This window comes from Amphiura filiformis, chromosome 19 (genome assembly GCF_039555335.1).
Source record: "Amphiura filiformis chromosome 19, Afil_fr2py, whole genome shotgun sequence".
NCBI classification, from domain to species: Eukaryota; Metazoa; Echinodermata; class Ophiuroidea; order Amphilepidida; family Amphiuridae; genus Amphiura; species Amphiura filiformis.
In genome coordinates, this window is record NC_092646.1 from 51,155,168 (window position 1) to 51,167,550 (window position 12,383).

The window sequence follows — 12,383 nt, forward strand, 5'->3', positions numbered from 1 at the left end:
CAAAAAAAAATCAAGGATGCACGGGATTATGTGAAATTGGGAGGTCCTACGATTCTTCCAAATCTTCTCGAGGGAGATCGCGGGAGGAAGAATCGCTGCCGCAAAGTGATAGAGAACCAGAGAGAGGAAAGTTCCTCAACATTCAGGTCTTCAGTTCATAAACTTCAAATAAAGTACAGTAAATCAATGATAGCTGATGTTGATGCGTCTGATGCACTCCTACCTTCGGGGCTCGTGCATTAGACGCATCAACACCAGCGTGCGTGCATTATTTTGTCTAATTTCATTAATTTGTCAAATTTTATGAACTTGTCAAAGTTCATTAACCTATATAAGTGTGCAATATTTGTTTGTCTTCTAACATGTCTTGAATGACAAAGAGAACAGTATTTACCATGGTAAAATCATTGACATGCACATGTATTTAATTTTACAGCAGAATGTGAAATATTTATTTATCGTTTAATTTGTCGTGGAAAAAGAGAATCATTATACCTTTATCATGATAAAACACTAAAAACAATTTTGTATTGTTGTGTAATTGATGCACTCTTTTGATTTCACGAAGGAACTCTTGATAAACTTGATGCTATCATTGATTTACATGTACAGCCTTCTTTCCTAGTAAAAGTGGCACAATTGTGATTTTACCCTTTCGTTGTTAAGTAAGCATATCTCGAGATTAAAACAAGCAAATTGAACAGACTAAATGGCATTTGAGAGCTAATACTATGCCCTTGACGTTGATGTAAACATTATATCACAACGGTATTTTCTAATTGCTACAGAGGGCGCTTTTTACTTGCACAATTTTTTTTGAGACAGGCTGTATTTACGGATGGGAGTACTGATGGTATAGAACTATTTTTGTTCCTGTGATCCGCTTTTAGCCAATCAATGAACAAGAATAAATTAATGAAGTAGATAAACAGGTTTGTAATTTTCCTTTTGTAAAAGTTTGTCACTTTCATTTTTTTGTCGCATTGCTCATTCCATAGCGAGTGTGTAGAAGAATTCAAATATCACAGATATACTTTTGTAGTTATATATATTTCTATTCTCTCTTTTCGTGTCCCATATAACACCTATATTAACGAAGCCCCTCGATCCTTACATTTTCCTTTACATGTACACCTGGCACAATAAGTAACTACTCAATCTTTCAATCAAACAAAAATCCAAAATAAACGTTTGTTACGGAAGATGTTTTCTTTACTTAAACACCTTTACCATGTTTACGTCTCAAGTTGAGAGTAAAGCCATGTTGGATTTCATAGTGGCAGATTCAATTCGCGCACGCTAACCTAATCCCGCGGGGCGTATACACACGTATAGAAGGGCGATTTGTCCGTACGCTGCCGACGCAACCACGTGAACACACTGATTTGAGACTGCCACTACAAAATCCAACATGGCGTTACTCTCAACTTGAGAGGAGATACAGTAGAGTATGGGTTTGACTCTTACATAACCAGAAGTAGCTGTCCTGAGTATTGAACTATTTGTCTCTTTATACACTAATGGACGCTATTCCTGGGGGACAGGGGAACATGTTGCAGCATTCCATTAACTGAAGATCAAGCAGTGGAGAATGGTGATTCGTATCGCAATTGGCTTTTCAAGCAATTTGAGAGCCATATTGTTAGTGGTCGGAGTAGTGATATTATGTGTGGCAATGGATATACAACGAAATATTAGACAATACACAATTATTTCTTATTAAGACACCTTTTAACGATATGATCAAAAGTTATAATTCTATGAAACCATGGTCATAATGTTGTGTTCATTCCAACAACATAATAATCATTACTTCCTCTTTCTGGTTGATTTCATGGTTGTGTTATGTTTCCGTCTAACGCGTTTCCGCATAAAGTTGTTTCAGATCATCATTTACGCACACTCCGAAAAGTTGCTGTTTATGATTAAAAATCTGATAGCTTAAAAGTAACATTTGACGGGAAAGAGAAGCTCTTTTGCAAGTATGTATGCTGTTATTCTGGTCTGCATTGCCTTAATATGGCAGTGCATCATTGCTAATGAGCTTGAATATGTGGATGTTGTGAATGGCGGCATTGCGAGATTGATATGTGAGATACCTCCAAATACGCAGTGTAAAGATATTTCATGGATACGATATTGGGGAACGACATTGCAAAACATTAGTAGCTGCACGACCTTATATCAGGGTGGATTACCGTCTTGGGAGCGACATAGATTCAGTTTAGCCACTCATTCCTCAAACATAACTCTTCGGATTCGAAGAGTCACCCAAGTAGATGTAGGTTATGCATACAAATGCGTGCATAGATATGATCAGATGTATCCCCTCAACGAAGTCAAAATACGAATTCACACTCCAGTTTGCTCATCCTCAGTCGTCGAAGAATGGTCATACACAGGACCGTACAAAGTGCAATTAAATTGCACTATTGAAGCTCCGGCTCTGTTAACATGGTATAGACCTGATATGTTACAGATATCGACAAACAGTAGACCTAACCAGACATCTAATTTGAGTATCACCTTGAACTTAAACGAACCTCAAAATTATTTGAACTTTAAATGTGTTGCTACTTCACCAGACGTCAATCAAGACCCGGAAGAACCCGCATCTTGTACAGTTACTCCTCTGCGAATTCCACCCATAGTCGATATCAATCCGTCAATCCTTACCGTGACAGACGGTGATAACGCTACTTTTACCTGCAAATCCCGCACAGCATATCCTAAAAACACATACAGCTGGTTGTTAAACGGAGATCCCCCATCGGCACGATTAAACGTGAAGTCTGAAGTGGACTCTTCTGGCGCTAGTCTTACCGTCATGTACGTAACCACATACGACAACGACTCTACATTAAAATGCCGGGTATCCAACGGATTCGGAGCAGTAAGAAGTAGCAAACGGGCTGCTCTCTATGTTAACGCGCCAGTGCCAAAGGTAAATTTGCTTTTAAAATACGCATGCGATATGATCAAGCAAAATCAGTCTGAAGTCGGGCATATTCAATTTTCAGTTTTTTGTAATAATTGTATAAAGCATTTACATTTTTGCACAAAACACCATTTAAATTAAACGTTTTTGCTGCCTTCATACTTTCTGCCGCTTGCCACTGAGGGGGGTGACGCTTCATCATGGCGCTTGCACTTTTTCTGCAAGCGGAGCGGTACACCGACCGGTAAGTGGAAGCGGCATAATATTATGAAAGCCAATGTTGCCGCTCAGTATCGCCAAAATCGAATTATGTTCTCATACGTTAGAGCGGCACCGCTCCCGAGTTGACTTGAATTGAACTCCTAGCGATGCTGCCGCTTGGGCAAAGCGGTGGTCACATCTAGTGTTTCGGTTGCGACTGCGCATTGAAGCAAAATCGTCGTCAGAGTGGCAAAGCGGCAAGTTCTTAAGATAAAAACAGTTGAAGTGTTTCCAAAACAATAGTCAACAAAAGAGATTATTGTCTTTGTTTGGCTATATCTGAAAATCAATATTCCCGACTTCCGGTAACGAATCGTTCCATGTCTTGCAAACTATTATTTATTCTAATTGTCATTTATTTATTATATTACACACTATCATTGCTTGAATACTTGTTTTCATGGAAATATCACAACCATTTAAAGTAAGGTAAATATAATTGAGTGATTTCATGCTTTTCTTCAAATGCCCATCGGCGCGGGGAATTAGGAGCAATTAGGTCACACCATAAGTTATACACCATTATGCCAAATTAATCAAAAACGACTTCCTATACCATTATAATGTGATACGTCACATCATACACCTGCCCGACGATACGAAAGTATGGCAAATCATAATTTCCTGCAGATACATGTTGGTCTATGGCGACGCCACGTGACACGCCGGTATGCCAAATCATAGAACATCTTCTCCCAACGGCTGTATATAAAAACGATGCTGTGTCAGATGAATTAGTGAGATGACTAATTGAATCTGGTTCTTAAACTTTGTGAGAATGTAGAAGTTTGTTTATCATTGATTATGCAATTCAACTTACTACATTTGGTCAAACAAATTGTCTATGTGACATCATTTTGTAATATAATGTTCTAACATTACCAATTTACTGGAAAGATGATTAATCTTTATACTGATTTTAAAATAATCCCACCACACTGCCCATCCAAATATGTAAAATGATTTTAAAAAAGTCTTGTTGCATCTTGTTACCTTGATGGACACATGGGCATTGATTGTGAAACTCCCGTTACAAAGAACAGCGACATTGGCCCGGGATATTAGTCCATATGGCTTCCCCGAGGGAATGACCCAATAGAATGACCTGTTTACACACTCAAAGTAACTGCCACAAAGTACTGACGTCACTGTCAGTTAATATGGTGGCTTGAGTACATTGCAAAAACGTTGGAAAATTATTACCCAACAATCCAATACTGTTTGTTTCCTCTGTGACCGAGTGCTGCCTTCTCCGCTTCTTCTTGATGTTCTTAGAGACGTGTGCCAAACAAGCGTGAAGTTTCACCAATGTAGGTCTTGTTACAATTCTTGCACAGTCCAATGTTTGCGATTTGTCCCGTTTGTCCTTGGGTTGAACTAAAATATTGCATGTTGTTTTGTGTGGTTTCAAGGCTGTCGCAACATCATGCTTATTAAAAATGCTCCTGACTTTGTGTGATAATCCTTCAACAAAAAGGAACCACGACCAACCGACTTTTCCTGTTCATATCGTTTTTCTTATTGGACTTTTTCTGCTGACCGGTTTTGTCCTCGCGTTTCTTGTTGAAGGCCCAATCAGAGTATCCTCATTGCTTCAGCGTATGCTTTATTTTCCCTCTTCAATAACCTTGTCCGCAGGTTCTGTGACTACTTTTTCTTTCCTGTCCATGAGCCTATTCACAACACTGATTTTATGTTCTAATGGATGTTGTCCGTATGAGTCTTTTTCCGGTACACAATTAAAGCCATAATGTACGATTTTATGAAATTGGTTAATTTTTTCAAGCCTGATTGTTTTGCATATTTGTAATGTTTACACATGTCCCAACTTGCACCTAAATGGAATCGGCCAAATGTTTGACATATTATCATAATTTAAAAATTATGATAATATGTCCTCCCATAGAACTGCATGTTAAATGGTCAAAATAACCCGTGGGGTTTCTTTCACTTTACCTTGTTATTTTAACTTCAAATGGACAGCAACCCTTCCCGGCAGTTATAACTAATATTTTTTCAACATTTTGAATAAAAAATAACAAAATTAAAATTCTTCTTTGCGAGGTTGTCTAAGAAGGGTATTTGACCTCCCAGTCCTCCTTCTTCTGTTTCATGGGTAATCATACTAGGTTACAGAGGACCCATTCCATGTCAACTCCAGGGATGTGCACCGCAGCACCCCTTCAATTTTTTTTCTTTTTCTGTGTGGTGGTAGATATTGATGAGAAAGTAAAATCACGAAAATTTGAGCTTCATACTCCATTTCGTTTCCCGTGGCATCAATTTGAAATTTAGGGGGGTCAGCGTAAAAAATGTGTCGCAACGCGAAAGACGACGTTTGGAGGTCCATAAATGTATAAAGGGAACCCTTTACAACTTTGAAAAGTATGTATCCTGGGGTACTTATTTGTGTAGAATTCAAATCTGGCATCAGAAAACTTGTAACTCCTTTACTTTAAAAGATATAGGGCCCTCAAAATGCAACTTCATCCATCCAGGACCAACTTTGGGGGGTCAGAACTCCAAAAGTAAAAATAATTTTAATGTCCATTTTTTTGCCAGTCAGAGCCCTTTGGTAGGACATTACTCTTATCCAATATTGAGCCTATTAGAATACTTTTAGCTATGATATTACCCATGCAAAACCCCAATTTTACATTTTTTGTACATTTTGACCCCCCTGAAAACCAATGTCAGACATTTTGCACCACCATCAACTTCAGGTATGTTGAAAGCATGTCCTTGGACAACATTTCTGAGAGATATTGGCTTGGGGTCTCGATGGCTTCAACACATTAGTTAGGTTTGCATTCTCCATAGAGTTGTACATAAGTCATTATACATGCGAAATCAAAAATGTGTACAATGTGTAAAATGCAAACCTAAGTGATGTGTTGAAGCCATCGAGACCCCAAGCCAATATCTCTCAGAAATGATGTCCAAGGACATATCTCCAGGATACATACTTTTCAAAGTTGTAAAGGGTTCCCTTTATACATTTATGGACCTCCAAACGTCGTCTTTCGCGTTGCGACACATTTTTTACACTGACCCCCTAAATTTCAAATTGATGCCACGGGAAAACGAAATGGAGTATGAAGCTCAAATTTTTTCGTGATTTTACTTTCTCATCAATATCTACCACCACACAGAAAAAGAAAAAAAAATTGAAGAGGTGCTGCGGTGCACATCCCTGGAGTTGACATGGAATGGGTCAGAGGAAATAATCGTTCACAGAAGTAAATATGTCTGCTATTACATACCACGTTGCGCAAAACAAGCATGCGCAAAACAATAAAGTGTACATTCTTTATTATATTATTTTCTTTAAATTTGTCATTATATACCTTTAAAAAGGCTTGTGTTATCGGTTGAGTTGTGACGTAACGATCTGCATGTTGTCTTAATGCGGAAACAGCTCTACTCTGGGCAATTTTGACATTTGTATATTGTGTCATATTACCCATCAATTGGACGGTCTTTTGTATTATAAAGTTTTAGCATGATCAGGATTACATTACTACTTTCTTTGTACATTTGGCAAGACACATGATCAATCTTTACTCTATGAACTTAAAATAACTCCATCAAACCGTCCATCCAGATTATAAAAAACAAATATTTTAAAAGTCCAATCCCATTATGCCATTAATGTGATTACGGAGTCCAATATCAAGTAATTGAGCAGATAAGAATAGTGTATCGTATCGCAATTGCTTTACCAGCGATTTGACAGCCCTATTGTTAGTGGTTGGAGTGAGTCATATAATGTGTGGAGAGGGATATACAGCCTGTGTCAAAAAATTGTGCAAGTGGAAAGTGCCATCTTTGGCAGTTAGAAAATACTGTTGTGACATGATGATTACATCAACATCAAAGGAGCAGTCCTAGTTTTCAAATCCCGTTTGTTTCATTTATTTTGGTTTCAGCAATCCAAAGATCTGCTTCACTAAACACAAATGTATGAAAACCCTTTTGTGCCACTTTTTAGACAATTTAATACAATGTTATGGCATAATCCAAATACCTGTACAGTACAGTTAATAAAAGAACATTCATTTGTAGGATTAGAAATGATTATGTAACAATTGCTCAGTAAAACTTCAAACGTATACGATATACGTATACGAAATATCGTTGACATGATTTTAATTCTACAACAGAGTGTGTAAAATTTGTTTGCCTTTTAACATGTCTTGAGTGACAAAGAGAACAGTATTTACCATGATAAAATCATTGACATGTACATGCATTTATTTTATAGCAAAATGTGACATATTCACTACTTACTTAAACCTTTTTCAAGTAGCAAAAGATAATCATTATACTTGTATCATGATAAAACAGTAAAAACAATTTTGTATTGTTGTGTAATCATTGCAATCTTTTGATTTCACGAAGGAACTTTTGATAAACTTGATGCTATCAAAAGTGGCACAATTGTGATTTTACACATTTTACCCCCATCTGAATGGTTAGAGTTGCTTCGACAAGTATTTAGAGACATTATTCAAAAACTTTCCAATATAAAAGGGATGGTTAAGTAATAAAAAATGAAAATATGATCCTTTTTAATGAGTAGGTTATTAAAAGATGATTAAAAGATGTTTAGAGGCGTTTAGAGGCGACTCCAAGTTGACAGATAATACAGTGTAAATTGGTAAAAACTGAATGCAATCAATGGCGTTTTGTAAAAAGATGTTACAGCTTGTGTTACTAGCTATATCATGAGAGTGAGAACTAGTAAGATCAGGAGTAAATAATCAAATACAATATGTCATGTATGTCGTGGGCACTCGTGGCGAGTCGGTTTTATCATGAAAAAAGCGTTTAATAATAAGCGTAAAGAACCGACGGATGCTAAGAAGTTCTTCCTTGATCCGACTTCGCAAGACATAGTGACGGATGTGTGACGGATGTTAGGGTGCAACGTTTATACGTTTTTACATACTGATGTATAACTAATCATTTTACTGATTTGATAGCGAATAATTGTACAGTAACTTTTGGAGGATTTTACTTGTCAGTGTTCTGCTATGGTTGATCACAAATTGGCATATTCTTTGAAAAACTTTTTTTCTGACGGAGTCCAACATCCGTCACTATGCAATACACGCGACGATATGGCAAAAATCAAAGTGGTAAAGGACGGCTTCAAACCTCAACGGCCAGTTGCCTACCGGTTCCGCTCTGTTCCGTCCGATTGGAGCCGATTTATATTGTTCTAAACAATGGAACACGCCATCAATCGCTGGTCAACCGGCGCGACGGTCTAGTTTTGAACCGCCCCTGAGATGAAACCATGATGTATTCATCCACGCAATGATTTTATCGGGTGATTTTATATGCAAGAAACTTCCTCTTTCTGATTGATTTCATGGTGGTGTAATGTTTCCGTTTCAAGCGTCTCCGCCTTGTTTGTATAACGTTGTTTCAGATCATCATTTACACTTTGAACCGCTCTTGTTTATGATAATAAAAACAATATTATTACGATTGAAACTACTGAAAAAGCGGTAGGTTAAAAATGAAAGTTGACGGGAGAACAAGAAGCTCTTTTGCAAGCATGTATGCTGTTTTTCTAGTCTACATTACCTTATGGCAGGGTATCTTTGCTAACGAGCTTGAATATGTGGATGCTGTGGATGGCGGTGTTGCGAAATTGACATGCAAAATGCCTCCAAATACAAATTGTAAGGACACTTTATGGATGCGATTTTGGGGAACGACGATATTGCATTACATTAGTAGCTGTACTACTAGATTTAAGCCTGATCAGCGTGGATTACCGTCATCCGAGGAACAAAGATTCAATTTAGCCACCCATTCCTCAAACATAACTCTTCGGATCCGAAGAGTCACCCAGGTAGATGTAGGTTATACATACAAATGTGTGTATAGATATGATTGGACAAATTCCCTCAACGAAATCAAAATACGACTTCACACTCCAGTGTGCACATCCACTGATATCGACGAATGGTCATACACAGGACAGTACAAAGTACAGCTGAATTGCACTATTCAAGCTCCGGCTCGGTTAACATGGTATGCTCCTGATATGTCACAGATATCGACAAACAGTACATCTAATCCAACATCTAAGTTGAGTATCACCTTGGATTTAACGGAACCTAAAAACTATTTGAACTTCACATGCGTCGGTACTTCACAAGACGTCTATCAAGACCCGGAAGCACCTGCATCTTGTAGAGTTACTCCTCTGCGAATTGCACCCATGGTCGATATCATTCCGTCAACCCTTACCGTGACAGACGGTGATAACGCTACCTTTACCTGCAATTCCAACACAGCATATCCCGAGAACACATACAGCTGGTTGATAAACGGAGAACCCCCATCGACACGATTAAACGTGAAGTCTGAAGTGGATACTTCAGGCGCTAGTCTTACCTTGATGCACGTAACTAATTTTGATAGTAACTCAACTATCACATGCCAAGCATCCAATAGATTTGGAGAAAAAAGAAGCAGCAAACGGGCTACTTTGTATGTTACCACACCAGTGTTGACGGTAAGCTATCTTTCAAAACACAAATACGGACACAATCGTGTTCATTACTGTAGTGTTTTTTTTATTATATTGCTCTAAATCGGTGGAGATCAACTGGAATGCGACGGCATTTATTAAACGTCGGGTCACTTGCTACCTGATATCAAATTTGCATGGTATGTCCAACCTTATTTATGCTAATCCACGTGACATCATGATTTGAGACCACGATAGCTTGCCCACAATAGCTTTTAACCCACTGGTTGGGAACTGCCTCCTATAAAGAGAAGGTAAAGTTGAATTCACCTCTCATTATTCAGTCCACTTGCATGAAATTAACAAGATCATAAAATTCATCTAAAACCACTAAAGTATGACATAAGATTCACGAACTCATCATTATTTTACAGACTTACCTGCCCAGAACAAAAGACGTTACTTCCAACAAGCAGCAGGAGAAAAATGATTCGAACCAACCACCACCAGACCTGCTGTCTGATGGCAATCTTCTCATAGGAGGGGTTATCGGTTCGCTCTGCCTGTTTTTCATCATTATAGGTCTCATCGTTGTATTAGTCTTAATGAATAAAAGAAAGAAAGAAAGTTCACAAACTACTAATTACCATGTAGGTCAGGTGATTATAGAAAATAATTCATCTCAAACAGAAACTAACGTCCCCATATCTATTGGTACAAATCCTCAAAATTCCAAAGCTGGTGACGACGTGATATATGCTCTACCTTTGCAAAAAGGAGGCGGGAATTTGATTGTAAAGACACTGGATAGAAACAGTCAGGGCCGTTCTTCGTTTTCTCTCACTGGTGAGAGTGAGACATACAAAGATAGATCTGGATCTGATAAACCCTCGATAGTTGTACGTTCTCATGATAAGAAGGCAAAGGTGAAGACACCAGTAGGAGAAGAAAGTGTCACGCAAAATGAGACAACGAAAACCAGACGTATCAAATCGTCTTTAGCTCTTCCATCGCAAAGTAGTGTTAAGCTGGATGCATCATTATGCAAGCGATCATCTCATACACCACCAAACACAACAAGCACCCAAAAGGAAGAACAAGTTTTATACGCACTCCCAGTAAAGAAAAGAAGCTACAATGATCAATGTAAACCAATTGGGATTGCCACAAAGATATCTTCAAATCCGGCAGGTGAGAACACCAGCGTGAAAAATGAAACAGAAGAAGATATTCAACAGAATGGGGAGGATCTCACATATGCGGATGTTCATTTTTCTGAGGAGCAACATGCAGCAGAAAATGACATTATTTCCAATGAAGAAATAACGATGTACGCAGAAATATGTAAAAAGTCTATGTAAATATATTTTGATGCTTTTGAGTACCAGCTCTAAGAATAAGAATTTGAATTAAAACTATCGATTTAAGAGAATATCGATTAAAATGACTAATTCTGAGAAAAACGATAAATTCGGCAAAACAAGTGGTACAAAATAAGATGATTATTGTCACTGTTACATCGGGGCAACAACTGCTTAACTATTGACCAAACCCATCTATTTTTTGCGGTTTGGTCATCTATATAGTCCATGTTTTAAAACTTTTGCCTATAACTCGCGAAGGACAGTTTTAAAATAGGTCAATAAATGTTTATCTGTAGGGCGACGAAAAATAATACGGTTGGACGGGTGGACGGACCTTTCAAGTAGAGTCGGTCGGTCAGGCTTTCTTTCTCTTTTTTTTGAAATAGCCAAAAAATCACCAAAATCTGTAAATATTTTACGTATTATGGGAAAATACCAAAAAAAAATTGTTCCTGAAATTTTCGAAATTTGGGTCGGTATTCATTTGTACAGGATTTTTTTCCCAATTTGTTCATTATTATGTTCTCAGAATCTTCCTTCCTATACTTTGTACAGAGTTGAAGAGTCCAATATAATCAACACTTGGACTCAACACTTGGACTGTGTTGGATAGGCTCACTTTTTCCCAAAAAATGTTGTTTTCTACAATTTTTTGACCAAAATTCATTTTTGACTTGCTCATTCAACAACAATCACATTATTGACAAAAAAAAAATCACATTTTTGACCCAAAATTACATTTTTGACCAAAGAACCATTTTTGACCAAGAAAAGATTCTGAAAACGTAATAATGATAACATTGGATGGGGTTTTCACCCAATACAAAATTTATTGGTCTCGCTATGAGTTTTAAAATATTGAACTCGACTTCATCTCATCCAATATTTTAAAACTCATAGCTCGACCAATAAATTTGTGTATTGGGTTCAAACCATCCAATTTTATATCAATATCTGGGTCGGTCGTGCCTGTAGAACAGGGTTTTGTTTTTTCGTCGCCTAATAGCCATAACATATCGTCACTGGGCGGGAAAAACCTATGCACTTTTTGCCCTTGAACATGGATGAAGCAAACCATTCAATATAAAGTCTACACCTATATACAAAGCTTAATCCATTTTCAAGGGCCATAAGTAAATATGGGGTGTTTCCTGCATGTACTTTTGGCCCTTGAACATGGATAAAGCAGTCTCTTCTATATAAAGTCTACACCTACAAGGATTTATCCATGTTCAAGGGCCAAAAGTACATGAGGTTTTCCCCGCCCAGTGACGATATATTTTGAGGAAGTATTGTAATTAGTTTAGATTTCATCGTGCTTTTATATTTC